Source organism: Rhinatrema bivittatum, chromosome 7 (genome assembly GCF_901001135.1).
Source record: "Rhinatrema bivittatum chromosome 7, aRhiBiv1.1, whole genome shotgun sequence".
Taxonomy (NCBI): domain Eukaryota; kingdom Metazoa; phylum Chordata; class Amphibia; order Gymnophiona; family Rhinatrematidae; genus Rhinatrema; species Rhinatrema bivittatum.
The window spans coordinates 76431570-76449476 of NC_042621.1; the positions used below are offsets into that span (position 1 = coordinate 76431570).

At 39.8% G+C, this 17907-nt stretch overlaps 1 protein-coding gene across 4 annotated transcripts in view; it reads right to left on the reverse strand.

Moving 5' to 3' along the window:
• Positions 1 to 17907, reverse strand: part of TOX3 (TOX high mobility group box family member 3) — a 286153-nt gene that overhangs the window by 149853 nt on the left and 118393 nt on the right. The window contains exon 3 of one of the 4 annotated variants that reach the window (XM_029608538.1): positions 13880 to 14091. The exons of the other annotated variants lie outside the window; for them this stretch is intronic. The gene's annotated coding sequence lies outside the window, so the exon portion shown is untranslated. The remainder of the gene's footprint in view (positions 1 to 13879; positions 14092 to 17907) is intronic. 4 annotated transcript variants of the gene reach the window in all.

Consider the following 17907-nt stretch of genomic DNA (forward strand, 5'->3'; position numbering starts at 1 on the left):
CTTGTTTCTTTTTGGGCTACAGTAGGGTGTTTTGTCTCCAGAGGAAAAAAATACAAAAGTTTCTCCTCCCACCCCATCTCTTTTCGGGTGTTCTACCTTACTGCTTTATTGTATATCTCTAGGATCCCATTGTAATTCTCTCACCCTGGTTATACTGTAGTGTTTTGTTCCCAAAAATAGTCAGAAGGAAGAAATGCAGGACTAAAAAAAAAAATGGACAGGAAATACTGTTTACATGTTTTAAATGTGGAAAAGATTTCAGTAGGAAGAGAGAATTAGTGCAACACCAGAAAATCAATAAAGGGAAGTGACCATGTTCAGCTACAGAATATGAGAAAAGCTTACTTAAAACAAACCTCACAAATTACCAGAAAAGCCACACTGATGAGAGACAATAGTCATCTTCTGATTCCTCCCCCCTTCATGCTGCCTTAGGATGTTGATGTCACTCTTGGTGCCACTTTACCTCTCATGCTACCTTTGAGGTTTCATTCCACTGTTGTTGGTACCCTCTTTTGAAGGCTTGGGCTGTTCTCTCCATTCTTGCTGCTTCTTTGTTCCTATAACAGTGCCTTGGAGAACTCTTGCCACTGCTGGTATCCCTTTGCCCCTTTTGATGCCACTTTCAACAATCTAGGTACTAGGGATGTGAATCGTTTATCTGACGATTGAAAATATCAGATGATATTTTCAATCTCATCAGATATCAGGGATCCCTGATAGCGATAGTAAACCCCATGATTAATTTTGTGGGTTTTATCGTTATGGGGGAGGGGGGTGGTAAGAAAGGGCACTTACAAAAACACAGCCCGACCCTTTAAAATTAGTTCTTTAGTATCCCCCCACCCTCCGGACCCCTCCAACCCCCCCCCCCCCAATGTTTAAGTACCTGGTGGTCCAGTGGGGGTCCCGGGAGCGATCTCCCCCTCTCAGGCCGTCGGCTGCCAGTAAACAAAATGGCGCCAATGGCCCTTTGCATGTGACAGGGTATCCGTGCCATTGGCCAGCTCCTGTCACATGGTAGGAACACTGGATGGGGACAAAGGGAGAGCCCTGAGACTCCTAGAGACAATGACACACACGTGTTTAAACTCTACCTGTTGAAATCTATTTGATAAAACAGACAATCCACTGATGCACTGTTCTCAGCACAGCCAGTTCTTCCATTTGTACCAAGAGCTGAAGATTACACACCGTGTTAAAGGTCACTGAAAGATCCAAGGATCACAAGCAACCCTGAACTGTTCCCCCCCCCCCCCCCCCCCCCCCTCAAACCAACAGCAGCCTTGTGTTGTCCATCAAGGAAACCAGCATTGTATCCATGGAAAATCTGGACCAAAACCCAGACTGAACTAGATCCAATCCTGACTCCTCAAAAAAAAAATCTCTAATTTTTGTGATAACCACAGACTGGATCAGTTTTGCTATAGTAGAAATATTTCTTCTTGCTTCTTGTAATGAAAGAAAACTGTCCCATAAGAAGTCTTACAGAATGGAATACCTCTTCCCATGCAAAGCTAGGAAATTTCTGTCACACAACAGGAGTGATACGTTAATACGGAACAACTTCTTTGGATAAATATTTAAGATGAAATGCTTATGGCACTGAAGCATCCTAATAGTTTCAGTAGCAGCATCCACAAGGGAGCTTTATGCAGCATACTAAAAAATTCACAGCTTTAAAGTTAATTACAACCAAAATAAACAGTTTAAGGTCAGTTAAAAACACAAGCAGTACTGCCCACAGAGTGTGAGCTTCTTATTACAGGGAGCTGGTAGTATCTGCAAACAGGAAGATCACATATGCATTACATATATTCCCACAGTGCAAAAATACAAGACCAAACATGGTCAGTGTTTGCCTTAACCTCAAAAGAAACTCCTCTAAAAATGTTACTCAGCCACCTTAGTGTGCTGGGCTTGGAAGCATACTGGTTAATTGCCCTCGCTATAATTCTTAATGTAATTCCTAGTGCTCAGAACATGGCTCGAGTCCCCATGCACACAAGATCTACAGTGTAAGCATACCCACAATGCTACAGTACGGGGTCATCTACACTGAGCGTCAAAACATTTACATTTTATTACAGTATGCGACACTAGCAGTGATAAACATCGTGTTTTAGAGCTATCACTGGCATACAAAGTAACTATGAACAAATATGCAAGGGAGTACTTTTGATGTCTCCAGATATTCACTTTAACAAGAGAACAAGATTTATCTAGGAAACAATGAACACTAACTGCCGAAGAGAACAAAATAAGAACAGACTGATAAGCGCGCAGAATGTCATCAACATTGGTTAAGTAATTTAAAACTGCCAGATATATTACACTTTATTTTCTTCTGCACGGCTCTGGGTGGGGGAGATCAGGATTAACTTCCCGCAAGCAGGATTGCACCTGTAATACTTGACGAACAAAGATTTGGTTTATATCAACTTGACACTGTCAGATAAGATACCGTGTTATTACCTGGTCATATATATTTTTTTTTTTTAACTAGCATATCCTTTGCAAGTAACTGCCGCTTGGCACTGGCTCAGCCCGGGGCAGAGTACTATAAACTGTTATGGGAAAAACGAGGGGAGGGAGGTGGCGCCTTTGAATTGTTCAATATATGCAGTGTGCTTTATTTTGTAAATATGACGGTTGACAGGAAAAGTAAAAACACTAATAAAAAAAAATATGCCATATGAACAGATCCCTTTTAACTTATAAACAGGTATTTCTTTTCAGTAATGGTGACGAAGCATAGCAGCCATTATTAGAATTACATCAAGACAGTAATCTAATGTACAATTGCTTGGTTAAAATTGTAAATGCTTTTAGACGATGTTTTTATGATTGCTTGTATGAAAGCTGCCTAGAACACCGGACGGTGCAGCCTATAAGTTTGGTTGGTTTTTTTTTTACACATAAATGAAGACAGGTGACAATTTTGTTCACGGATTTCTTTGCATTATGCATGAGCAAACCTTCAGTAGGAAAAAAAAAAAAAAAAAGGAGATTGCTTTGCTCAGCTGCTCAAACAAATTGCTAAACCTATTTGCATAAGTCAGAATAACATCTTCTGGAACAATCTTATTTAATAAAATCGATATTTTTCTGAAATAAAAAAAGCAAGCCTTTTGGTTTTTAAGCTTTCCACCAGGCCACTGTACTAACTAAAGTGTGCTAATGCTTTCATAAATATGAAAGAGCATCGAAAGCAAGTCTAACTATATTGCACATGCTAGCAGCGAAAGTTGTAATGCAAAAACCTATGCTGAGATAATGAGATGCAAAACTATGCAAAACAATTCATTACCTACTAGCACGTGCAAATATGTGTTAAAATGCATAAAAGTAAACACTGACCCATTAACACAAAACTAATTTGTTTGTCATTAATAGGGACAGTTAACATGAGCTAATTTACGTGTGTTGATGGCCAGCTTTAAACAGACTTTAGTATATTGGCCTCTAGGTTTGTTGGATTTGGCTTGTTGGTTTTTTTTTATCTAGCAATTTCCTCCTGTTCCTTTCTACTTGCAGCTCAATCAAAACTAGAACTGGAATCTGGTGCTACGGCTGTGTCATTCGCAACGACGAGGGGGTTTTTTTTCCCCCCTTCATTTATTTCTCCTGCTAACATAATTACTCTGATCACCGCAAAGAGCGTCGCAGTCCGGAACTCTGCAAATCCTGGACCCTGAATCTGACCAGTAGGTATCGCCCTTAAGCAATGTCCACAACTCTTCCCCCACTCTTAAGGCACTGTGAAGCTAACCTGGGGGGGGGGGGGCAGAGAAGCCGGCTTGGGGATCATTCTGGGGAGCCCTTCATACATGGCAGTGCACAGCACCGACACTGAGCCACTGAGCTGCCTTTGTCCTCTAGGTTTGTAAGTTTCATCACTTTAGAAAAATACTCTAAAAATTGAAAAACAAAAAATGTATGAAAAAAAAGTGTTGTACACACACACACACACACACTCACACACATATATTCATTAAAGTATGTCAACAAGCAAACACTGAACTCACTGGATGCATCCAGCTTAAATTTACAGAAGCTCTAACCATATCATGGTCACAAAAGCAGATTGCTTTTTATATTCAGCTTTTAAGAAACAGCTTGTCCCAGAGTCAATATTTAATGTAAACAGAAAATAAGAAATAGAAAACTCAGATATAAAATCTTTTATTGCTGCTTTGCAAAAGCAGCGTGGACATGTTTACTAAATAACTTCCTCTCTACCTGAAAAAGGGATTGTTCTCAAAACTCAGCAAAAGGTGCAGACTCCTTACCAGCAAAAACAGACCAAATGCAGTTTGTGCAAGCCTGTTCCAGCCTGGCTAATAGTTATTGTTTGCACAAGTGTAACTAAGTACATTACCAACCAGTTGTTCAATCTATATAAATTTCAGAAACACACATTGCCAAGGAGTGACTCATATATCAGTCTATTATATGCTACAGGGCTGACTGTATTAAACAAATCACTCTGCCTAAAGCTGAAGAATAGAAGCAATATATAGAGCAGAGGTTATTGTCTAATTTAAATCTTGGCTCCCTTCCCAGTGCAGTACAAGATTCCAATTTGTGGAAATGTTGCTCTTTGCTACTGCCAGAAAAGCTGTAGAAAATGGCATTGGGTGCCTTCCAGAAATATGTCTGCAAAATGCCAATCAACAAGTCACTAAAGATTAACAGTATGACTGTACCAAATTAATTTAAATTATACAAACATATGGCTTGGATGTTTGCTTTGCACTTATCACAGCACCTGCTCCACAAATAGCAAGGTCTTTCTCTAGAGAAGGAAGTAATATGTATGGAACACCTTAGACCTGATACTAGGATTACTGCAAATATGGGAAACTGAGGCAATAGGCAATTTGATTTTAATGCAGTTCCAAAGGATGTCTCTGCGAGGCTCTTACTAGGGACAAGGAAATTCAAACACATTACACCCCCTCGCTGATTGCCCTGCGCGTGGCTTCCTGTACAATCCAGAATTCATAATAAAGTATTATCTCTAATTTTCAATGTCATCAACAATATTAACCCATGTTTACCAGGAGTGACAATTCAACTCTACACACCACAGAGAGACCTAAGGTCACAAAACAAAGGACTTCTAAATGGCGCCTTCCACTCGGCTTACACATCGCGAACACAAACAAGAGACCGAATGTTTTCCACAGCAGTGTCCAAAATTATGGCACTCGCTTCCTGAGTCAATATGTCAGATAACAAAGAATACGAATTTCAAGCACGAACTGACAATATGGCACTTTAGAAGTACATACGATTTAATGTAAAATACCAATATGCAGCAAAGTCAGTACCAGAGATAATAGTAGCAGAGTGAGCTATAAGTAATGAATGACAAAGTGTATCGTGAGTAGAATTAGAACTTGTTTTTCCTATTATGTCGACCAGATAATGTATGAATATGACCCTGATTACATAGCAGCTATAGTGATATCAGAGATTATATATGATTAATTACTAGAATATTTGCTGTTTCGTAGAACAAGAAAGCAAATATAGACACACAATGTGATAATTGACCATGAATATGAATATCGATTTTGTAAACCGTTATGATCTTCTTTGGAATGACGGTATATAAAATGCCTCAAATAAATAAATATACTTAGAAGCAAAATTTTTTTTAAGGAGTCCCCAGGCAGCTAACAGGTCCATGGGTACAACATTGAAGGTCATTTTCAAAGGGAAACCATTTGGAGTTTCTCTTTGAAATGTGCTGATACACACAATGTAGGTACAAAAGTACCCACTGACTTTGCACTTTACAGCAGGTAACAAGTACATGCTCGGAAGTGCACATGGTGATTTCAAAATGAAATAACTGAGTACTTTACCTTTTCTGATCTATACCAGACTCCTATTCTTGTGGGTAAAAATACAAAGGAAGGAGCAATTTTAAAAAGGGCCATTTTACACAGTAAACATGTTTTCATCTTCATAAAAGTCTTTGAAAATTGTGTTCCCTTTGCAGTATTTAAAAGAAGTGTTGCAGTATTAGTATGTAAGGCAAAAGGATAGCTGTCAGAAAATGGAATGCACATCCAAATGAAGAAAACAGGAAAGACCATAAGCAATAGTAAATCACTAATAAGACAGGTAAGAAAGGATTTGAAAAGAAGCTTGCCACAGAGACAAAAACTGATAATGAAAACATTTTCAAGTATATTTGAAGCAAGAAGCCTATGAGTGGACCACTAGATGATCAAGAGGTAAAAGAGGCAATCAGGGATGACAAGGACATAGCAGAAAAACTAAATGAATCCTTTATTTCAATTTTTAATAAGGAGAATGTTGGGGAGGTACCCTCACAAGAAATGTTATTTGATAGTGAAGATTCAGAGGAACTGAAGCAAATTACTATGAACATGGAAGATGTAATACAAAATCTCAGAAACTAGAGTAACAAATCACCAAAACCGGATGATATTTACTTCAGAATTTTGAAAGAACTCAAATATGAAACAGAAGATCTATTACCAGTAATCTGTGGCCTATCATTATAAACAGCCACAGTGCCTGAAAAATAGAGGGTGGCCAATGTAATGTCAATTTTTAAAAAGGGCTCTGGGGCAATCTGGGAAACTATAGACTGATGGGCCTGACATTAGTGTTCACAAAATGGTAGAAGTTATCCTTCAAAACTATGACCATATGGCTGGACATGACCTAATGGGGGAAGAGTCAACATGACTATAAAGAGTAAAACAAATTAGGGTTCTTCAGCTAGGAGAAGCAGCAGCTGAAAGGGGATATAATATAGGTTTATGAAACCATGAGTGGGGTGGGACCAGGTAATTAGGGGACAGTAATGTACCCTTTCGAACAGTACTAAGTAGGGGATAGTCCATGAAACTAAAAGGTAGCAGATTGAGAGTAGAGAATGAACTACTGGGTGAACAGGCTGGTCAAAACAGTTTGCCGAAAGTTACTGCCCCTTTGAGACATGTTGGTGAGACAGTAGTGGGACTTAAAGGTGCCAATCAAGTTTTAGCCTTAAAAATGTCTTTAATGAAATTGGCCTATAGATAAGCCACTAAAGTCACCATAGCTCTCACGTTGTCTCTATTCTGCATGCCAGACAGTGCATAACAGTCCGCTAGCTAATTAGACAGTTTTTTTGGTAACTGCCTGTTCCAATTTATTGGGATTAAAAGAAACAAATAGCTGAGAAGCTTGACAATGAGGGCAAGTTCTTCTCGAGAAATACACTATGGCTGTCTTCCAGTTTAAAGAGTGAAGAGCCCTTTCTTTTTTGTATGCAAGAGGTCTCAGAAACATAATATAGTTTGGTTAATGTGAAGGGTAGATACTACTTTTGAAAGGAACTTAGGGCGAGTGCTGCAGGTATGGTAAAATACAAAACCAGACAGAACCTGTAATTCGTTTACTCTTCATGGCAAAGTGATAGTAACAAAAAACAATATTTTCCAAGTGAGAAACTTCAGGTCCACTTACTCAAGAGGTTCAAAAGGAAGTTTCATTAAATGCACAAGGACCACACTGAAGTCCCAAGGTACTGGAGGTTTAACTGACTGAAGGCTTGGAATGCCACATACCTCTTTGTGAACTTTGATACTAACAGGTGGCAAGAGATTGGAGCTCGTTCCATCTGCTTGTGATATGCTGCAATGGTAATCCGATGAATTTTAAGTAAAGACCTGCTTAGGATTGAAGACAGGAGGAAGAACAGATACTGATATTGAAAGAACATCTCTTAGGACACTGGAGAAAGGATCCAGCTGGCTGGTGCAATACCATGTCAAGAACCTCTTCCATTTGTATGTGTAGGATCTTCTGGTAGAAAGCTTTTTAGACAAAATCAAAATGTTCGCCATCTCCTTAGAAATGAGTAAGGAGGAAACTACTGCATGTTTTAACATCCAAGCCGTGATGCCAGCAATAGCAGACTTAAATGGCAGAATCTGCCACCCTCCTGTATGATAACAGTCCAAGAGCTCCACAAGAAAACTGGAAGTAGAGTGGATAGATGGATAAGATATGGATACCACACTTGACATAGCCATGAAGGTGCTATGAGAATCAATTTCACTTGTCCTGAAGGACTGTCTGGATTATCATGACAATGACCGGAATTGATGGGTATACATATAGTGCACTGGATATCCAATTTAGCACAAAAGCATAGGGAGCTAAACTGTAACAGCTCATAAGCATGCAGAATTTTTCAAAATGTTTTTGTCCTCTGAGGCAAACATGGCTATCACGGCATTCCCCAAAGACTGAACAACCAGTCCACAACTCTGAGTCACACACATGGCTTGTGAGGTTACAACACTCTGCTTAGGTAGTCTGCCAGCCAACACATTGTAGACTCCTAGAAGATAGGTCGGTCATCACAAGTAGAACATGGACACCTGGATGCACAGCAAGAGTCCCACCATTGAAAGGATGCCCTCATCCCAGGGCTTACAAAGATTTAGTGGGACAACGGTTGATAAAGCTAATCCCACTGGTTTCAGAGGACCCACTGAAGGTCTCGCAGGTGCAGACAATCCAAGGGGCCTGAAACTGTTTATCCCAGAAGAACCAAAGCCGATCTCGGTAGGGCTCAGATTTGCTCTAGAAAAGAGTGTACTAGGCCCAACAATAATGCGGTTAATTTTATTGGAAGAAATGCTCTCTCTTTGACCGAGTCTGTCCATACTCCTAGACGAAAACAGTATCTTGAATCCATACCAATTCAGATTCTGGCCTACATATACTATGGAAGCTTTAATGATCTCCAGTTTGGAAATCTTTAGGCATGGTTTGGATTCAGTCAATGAATACATTCTGGCTTTGCTAAATATCTCAGCTGCTTTTGGTGTGCTATTGTCAAGGCTCTCTGAAACTGGTATTATAAGAACCAGGTTCAATTTGCTTGTTTGCTTGGTTCAATTCATGTCTAATATAGATAGACTACAATAGGTTAATTACAATTCCATGACTTCAGAGTGGCTCTCATTCTCAACAGGAATTTCACACATTATTTAACACCTACTTGAGTCCAATCTGTAAGCTGCTCTCTGGCTTGGGATTCTGTTATCAAATATATGTGGATGATATCCAGTTCTTTTTTCCCATCTCTTCTGACATTAAAACTATGTTGGGGCTTAATTCCATCTACTTTTAGGCCATTAAGAGCTGGTTAATAGCAAATAAGTAAGTGCTAAACAAGGGTAAGATCGAAGTTATCAGAATAAGAAAGTGTGTGTCATCTTATTTTCCAGGTAGTTTTCTATCTCAAATGTAAATGAACTATGGAATCTAGGAATTATTTTTGACTGGTCTTTTCTTCCGAGCTCATATAAAAACTGTGGTTTGGAGCTTTTTTTTTTTTTATTATTTTTAAGCTTTGTATGCTTCAGATGATTAAGCCTTTTTTTTCCTTTTAGAGCAAAATGATTTCCAAACAGTACTTCAGGCAATGATTATTACAGGGATAGATTAAAGTAATGTAATATATGTTGGCCTTCCTACATCAACTTTGACAGTTTTAGAGGTAATTCAAAACTCTGTTGCATGTGTGCTTACTGGAACTAGTTGATATGATCACATCATTCAGACTCTTTGTGCATTACACTGACTGCCAGATGAGTGGTGAGTTAGATTCAAGGTGCTAACTCTGTTTCACAAAGACTTGAACAGTGATGCACTACATTGTTTTAGCTTTAAGATTAAAATTTATAGACCTATGAGAAATTTGAGGTCAACTGACCATTACGTTTTGGATGTCCCCTTGGTGAGAGTTATAAGGCTGGCAAAGCTGCACAACAGATCATTTGCAGCTCCTACATTTGGAACCCACTGCCAGTTTAACTTTATAAGGAACCTTAACTGAAGAAATTTAGAAAGACTTTAATATATATTTGTGAAAAAGAGGCATTCAAAATATTTTTTTTAATACATTGCTATGTTCAAGCTCAGAAAGTCTGTGTTCAGGAGCATGTGCCACTCAGAATGCGGCAAGATGGTGTTTAATTTTATAATTTTATTTGCAAATCGCTTAGAATATAGGATAATGCAATCAAATATTTATTTAAAAAATAGAATCCCTTCGGACATGGTTGAATGGGAAGCTTAACAGGAAGCTCAGAGAAGTCAGACGTTTACTTTGAGGGCCTCCAGACCTCCTGTCAGAGATAGACTCATCACGAACCAATCATCCAGGTACAGGAATACACAAACTCCTTGGCGACATGGATTCATTCCAGAAGAACTGGACCGTCTCCCAACTGGAAGAAATGAAGAGGCAACTCAAGAATGTGAAAAACTAGTCCCAAGCTTAGACTGCAATTGCTGAGTCTTTAGTTGACACGCTTTCCTCCGAGGTCCTCTAGCAGGCACCTCCTACTGGGGGCATTGAAAAGAGCAGGAGTGTCTTTGGAAAAATATAGACATTGGGCTAGGAGCCGGCTGGTACCTGACTTTAGGGTGGACTGATGCTCCTTAAATCAGAGCCATCATCTCCATCTCATCACCAAACAAGATGGCCCCAACACAACGAATATCCACCAGATAGTCATGTACACATTCATGAAGGCCACTCAATCACATGTGCCTTCTAGCTACAATGGAAGCAGCAGAAGCTCTGGCCACTGAGTCAAAAGTTTCATACACAGAGTAAATATGACGCTTCTCATATTCTTCTATATTCTCTACAGCTTGGAAGAATTTTACCTATTCCAGGGCTTATGACTCAAATATGTGCAGAAGCTGAAACCTTAATTAAAATATTGCACCATGTACAGCTGATAAGCAAAGATCCTCAGTCCACTAAGCACAGATGCCTGGAAGACTTTCCCAAATATGTTTAAGATCTTTTGAGTCTTTTCCAGGAGATGTGTTAGAGTGCTTATAAGTGACACCTCACATGCTTCAATGCTGACTCCACCACCACTGAATGGTGTGATAAGAACATAAGAATATGCCATACTGGGTCAGACCAAGGGTCCATCAAGCCCAGCATCCTGTTTCCAACAGTGGCCAATCCAGGCCATAAGAACCTGGCAAGTACCCAAAAACTAAGTCTATTCCATGTTACCATTGCTAGTAATAGCAGTGGCTATTTTCTAAGTCAACTTAATTAATAGCAGGTAATGGTCTTCTCCTCCAAGAACTTATCCAATCCTTTTTTAAACACAGCTATACTAACTGCACTAATCACATCCTCTGGCAACAAATTCCAGAGTTTAATTGTGCGTTGAGTGAAAAAGAACTTTCTGATTAGTTTTAAATGTACCACATGCTAACTTCATGGCGTGCCCCCTAGTTTTTCTATTATTCGAAAGAGTAAAAAACAGATTCACATCTACCCGTTCTAGACCTCTCATGATTTTAAACACCTCTTATCATATCCCCCCTCAGCCGTCTCTTCTCCAAGCTGAAAAGTCCTAACCTCTTTAGTCTTTCCTCATAGGGTAGCTGTTCCATTCCCTTTATCATTTTGGTAGCCCTTCTCTGTACCTTCTCCATCGCAATTATATCTTTTTTGAGATAACTGAATTATATCTTTTTTGTGGTAACTGAATCATCCCAAAATCTGGGAAGGCCTGCACCCTATATGTCAGATGCAGCTTTTAGGACATCAGAAGGCATATCATCAATGCCTGCCACATCCACCTGTATATCTATATGTACCAGAATGGATGTAGTGTCCACCATAGGCTGAAAAACTGAAGCAGCCCAAAGACATCCTTCGTGACACTGATGGAAAGAGTATTTGCCAGCTTTTCCAGGCAACATGAGTAGCAGAGATCTTCCACAGGACATGTATGCTAGAGCAAGTTTGGTAAAGGGTCAGAAGGAATCCCTGTGGAATCCTCTTCCTCCCATAATCATGGCAGTACACTGAGCTTTAGCCTCTATGACAATAGTGATGGGAAATGACTTACACTGCTCTGAAGGGGAATCTTCCAGGAGGAACAGAGTATGCTGATGCCATTTCTTCCCTTTTTCATCTGTGAGGGACTCCCCTGGAGAAGGAAAATCTATGACTGCAGGTAAGGAACTTATTCCCACCACCGGAAGCCCAGAAGTGAAGCATGAGCTCCTGAGGGCATTCAGAAGTGTCACTATATGGGAAGATTTTAGCCATCTTGGACAGGAGAGACTCTGACCTCTCTTTCAAGTCCTCAAGAGTCTAAGCATGTGAAGAAATTCTTCACAAGCTCCATTAGCTGGATTCCCACTGACTAAAGGTCACTCTGTACTGGAGTTGTAGGAGAGATATCTTCTTCAGAGACCTAGAATGGCTGTTCTTCACTAAGGCCCATGAATGCCAATGGCATGAGTGGGAGCATAGGACTACAGTGGTAGCCATAGCTGTCTCCACGACACTCCGTACCTGATACATCAAGACTTCCCAATCATCGACTAATTTACGCCTGATTATCAAGGGGTATCAGGTTCCTAATGTCTGACGGATGGCAATGGAGACACCTCCTTCTGCACTGTAGCAGGACTTGTGTTTTGGCACCACTTCAATAAGGACAAAGTCTCAGCAAGCTGCACCACAGAGAAAATCCACACTGAAGAGATGGACAGTGGTCTGGATTGTGCCAGGTCTAGGTAGAAGAGCTCAACTGATGCATAGGGATCTTCTGTGCCATGAAGGAGGATGGCACCCTGCACTGAAGAGGTTCTGTCTCACATCAAAGTCAAGGCCTGCTAGCTCCAACAGAGGAACACGTTAATAGTGCCGGCTTCTTTCATGCCAAGGGAGAAGGCCTTGGATGGGATCCCCTTGCGCCTGTTAGGTGCTTTTCTGAGGCCAAGATGGCACTACACTCCTCCTGACCTGAGATGGATCAGGGAATCAGTGACATGGGAGTTGGGGGAACTTTGCCTGACATGCAGGAGGGAGAGGATTTTCTGTATTGACAGCCTGTCAACACCACTCTCCGGGATAACGAGAGGCTGTGCTACACCTTTTGCAAGGCCTCCATTTTTCAGATGTGGTGTTATTGCACCCTTGGGAACATTCTTCCATAACTGTAGGAGTTGGCAGAGGCACGATCCAGCCCTGGGCAACAAAAGTAAACAAAGCAAAAACCTGTGATGGCTATCCAATGTTCACAAATACAGGCCTTGAAGCAGCTGACCATAGTCTTTTTAGTCCTGAACTTCTCCATTTTGTGCACACATTTTTTTTAAATTGAAGAACTGAAAACTTCAGTTGAGGGGCTGCTGAGGCTGTGGCTTGAGAAAGAAAATCAATGCAATGATGCAGAAAAACAAGGCCAGTTAAAAAAAAAAAAAAGGTCGCAAAACAAATTGTAGACAGACACAGGGAACACATCTGTGCAGTAGGTCAGATAAAGTAAAAACTAATGGGTTCCTGAGGCAGTGTGCACATGTGGGAATTCCCACACATGCTCATTAAGGTCTTTACTGAGCTCTGAGAGCTGGGTACATGTTGGGCACCGTTGGATGATGTCACCCACATATTATGGTTAAATTCATGCCTGCTTGACAAAAAAAAAACAAATCACGTTTTTTTAGTTGAAATTCATATGCTAATGCAGACTAGTTACACCACTAAGAAACAATTTATATACCAAAAGGTCTAGTACATAACAATAAACTGCTGTTGCTTTTATTATTGCTTTCATATGGGTATTGAATACCTATGACTGTTTTCAAATTTAAAAAACACACCTTAAAGTATCTATTGCATGCTGTTTTTCAACTGAATAAGAAGATGGCTGTTTTAGGTTTTTCTCCACTTCTTTTCTGTTATTGCCTAACAGAAATACATCAAACAAATATTCTACTACAGAAATAAATATTAAGGTTGACCTATTAATCTGGGAGAAATTAGAACAATACTGCTCACTTTTATCCCAAATATGACACTGATAAATGAAGCTGTGAGATTCCATCACATTTTCGACAACCTGGGCTGAATGCTCATCACGTGATTCTTGTACCAGCAATTTTCTTCATTCATCTTCATTAGGCAGTTATTTGACCTGCCTTCTACCATTCCTGTCAAATCGGAAGCTTTGGGGTGCTGCTGAATTTTCCAGCAACTCTCTAGATTATTTTCTAAAAAGATAAAAGTAAAAGAAAACATGCAGAAATGGGAAGGCAAAAAAATAATATATATTAATCAAGAGTTATAAAGATACATTTGTGAGTCCAGTCTACATTCAGATTTTAAAAGAAAGTTGTATGCCAGGATCAGGAAAAATGTTGACGACCATAAAGAAAGCAACTGCAAAATCCTTTACCTAGGTAAAGTAAAATGTAATATCTGTTAATTTTATTTTGTTGAATCCTGTCAATCCAGACGCACTGCATAGCTTGTCATCTCCTACCAGCAGATGAAGACAGAGAACCAAAATTTGTTTGCTGACATCATCCCCAGCATAAGAGTTTATGCAGCAGATTGCCTATCCTGTATACTCACTGTCAAAGGAACAGCACAAAAAGAAAACCTTACCATTAACCACATTTTCCAACTGTCCAGTCTAAACATACCCGCACTGCTCTCCTCTCCCCAGGCTTCAAATTGGGCTGAAGGAGGAAATCCGAAGAAAAAAAAAACCAAGAATAGGAGGCAATTCCAAAATCTTGTTAGACAAAACAACCCCTAAGGGTAAACACTGACACCTCAACTTCCAACAGCCTTGGCCTACACAGGTAGGAAAAAGGATTGGTCTGATAGGATTCAAGGAAAGGAAGTTAACAGATAAGATTAAATGTTACCTTCCTTATTACCCTCCCAGATCAGTTCCGACAAGTGGGAAGTACTCAGGCCCCTCCAGACAGGGCATGAACAGGCCCGGGCTGTTATTGAGAATCCTTCTCCATAATTCACAAAATCCCTCACCTGAACATTCAACCTGTAGTTCCTAGAAAAGGAATGCAAAGAGTCCTGCACATTTCCTCCAGGGATACCACTCAACCTTCAGCCCAGGACGACACACGAGTCCTGATGGAATGAGTTTTCAGGGCCTCAGATTCTAATATTTAGTACCAGTAGCATTCCAGAAGATCAGAAGAGAAACAGACCGATTCAGATGAAATTCAGTAAACACCTGCAGCAAGAAGGAAGGCACTGGCTGAACAATAACCACTTCTGAATTGACCAAATAAGATTCATTACAGGAAAGAGCCTGTAGCTCAGAAATATGCCTTGTGGAGGTAATCACAGGCAGAAAAATATATCTTCAGGGTAACAACCTTCTAGGATGAATCCATAATCTGTCCACCATCCACTGGAGATAGATAAATAGTAGACAGTCTGTTGCACCAGATCTTGTTCTAGCACACAAAGTTGGTTCTCTTTCTCCATCTACTGGTGGAGATAACTCATGTTTTGAGACAGATCTAGCAGGATAAGGAAATAGGAGTTTTCCTACATAAATTGGCCTGGCCATAAATCGTCCTCTATCTGGATGAATATAAACACTGGATTCAATATACTAGGTTAAAAAGAGATGCTTCCTGTGTACGGTTAGGTCAGAGGATGCAGCAGTGTGCATTTATGGATATTTTTTAAAGTATGTTACCCCACTTCCTTCAATGTCCACACAAACAGTAAAGGCATAGTACATAGACACTTTTAGTTTATATGCTTTAAATTAGCTAATCTTAGAAGACAAAATATCTGGGTTTTACAGCCTCACTACAGAACAAAGATAGCCAACTGTTCCTGAGATTCTACAAATGTATATTGAGGGCTTCGCTCCAGCAAAGAAGGATGTATTTCTATATCTATTCAAAGCCAATTATGTACTTAATCTCTTGTTGCAGGAGATGCACTTGCACAATGAGAGTAAAGTTAACATCCCAGGTTTAAATTTAATGTCTTCATAGAAAGTCTACAACAGCTTTGTCTCCAGTAGATGGCGACATAGTGGCACATCATTCATTTACACAGTCTGCACATTGTACATGTGTATAAATCTCCTACTGGTACAACTGCAGCCTTGAAATCTTTTTTTCAGCATTGCACATCCCATCTCTACCATTTTATACATGGATATTCATAATTGCAAACAATTATTGGGGCTATAAATATTCTAAATAAAATGGGAAAGTGCTCTGCATCAGGCCTTAAAACTGGATATGATTATACTTTACAATGATGAATAGCTGGATTTGACACACCAACAACTTGTGACACAACATACTCATTCCTTTCCTGTCAAAGGAACTTCACAGATGTTCTTAGCTCCACTTTTACAGCACAAATAAGGATGGAGAAGCAATGTGGTACACACAATGGGGAAACCACAATCTATCAAAGTGTAGCGCCAAGATGCATGCGGATCCTTAAATTGCAAAAGATGAATCAATCAATATAACAGGTGCCATGCGACATCAATCTTTAATAAGTAGAGGTATGTAGATGAAATATAAGTAGGTCCCCCGACACAGCCTGTTTCGCCACTCCGGCTGCATCAGGAGGGACAGAAGCCCAATACTAGTAATTTAAATAATGTGACATAAGAAATAATATAGCTTGGTATCTCCAGGTTGCATGTTAAGAAGTCCAGATAGCTTAAAAGACCAATATTAGTCCCCGAAGTCTCAAACATAAAATAAGGAATTCAGAGGCTTAGTACTGGGATCCTGTCGGGGAACCTACTTGTATTTCATCTACATACCTATATTTATTAAAGATTGATGTTGCTTGGCACCCGTCATATTGATTGATTCATCTTTTGAAGTTTAAGGATCCACATACATCTTGGCACTATACTTCAATATATTGTGGCTTAGCTCCACTTACCATCTCCAGACTCAGTGGAAATTACACCCAATCCATTTTCTATGATTGAATTATTGTTACAACCAAATCTTGCATTCCACTCGGCAGAAGCAATATCTTTATCATAGGCTGGGATCCAAAGTGCAAACATTTATACTAGCCTTTTAAAAAAATGCACCAAATAAGAAAGAAGCCTCCAATATAGCATCCCAGCTACCGTATAGACTGGATTTGGAACATAAACAAGGTGGCAGGAGACTTGTCAAAAGAATTGATTTTTCTCATTCAAATAAATAAGCCTGGCAGACGAACATCTTATTGAGAAGTCAGCAAAGTGTGAACTCTGTCCTGTCTCACCAAATAGCATTGCTTATACAGTATATACATCAATAAAATGAGATACATATATCCAAAGAGAGCCTTTTAATGCTTAGTTATTACCAAACATAAGGATGAAAGACGTTCATTATCTTATTGGTTTGCCCCCCCCCAAATTCTCTTCATTTGAAATTGAAACAAAAATTAAAACAGCATTAGATACACTAAAGCCTGGAAAGGCACCAGGCCCTGACAATATATACTCTAGGAAGCTCACGCGTGCAGGTCCTCTGCTCCTAGAATGTTTAAGGGTTTTGTCACAGCAAAATTACCTTACCTATGGAAGATGCTTAATATCCTTGCCATTCTGAAACCATATAAGGTAAACAATGATTTAAAAAGCTAGTGTGCCATCTCTCGTCTCTTCCTTTTAAGCCTGGGGAACAATTAATACTAAATAGAAAATAGAGACACTGACCATCAGGCTCTGGCTGCAACAGATTGAACGCAAAGGTTCCTTTGATGTAATCAAAAGTGTGGTGCTGTGTTTATTGACTTCTCTTTCGCTTATGACAGGGCCCAGCACCCTAGGCTGCTTCTAAAGCTATTTAATTGCCTCCAGGCTCATCATATTATGGCAGCTATCCACCAGCCAGATCAGGACCCTTAAAAAAAAAAAAACGGTGCTTGGCTCCTGCATGCTTCAACCACTATACTGATGATTTTCCACAAATACTGACCATGAAACTTGCATATAATCAAGACATGACTACCTTCAATAGAAGCAAAATCTTATGCTGGGCAAAAACGGAGGAAATTGTTCT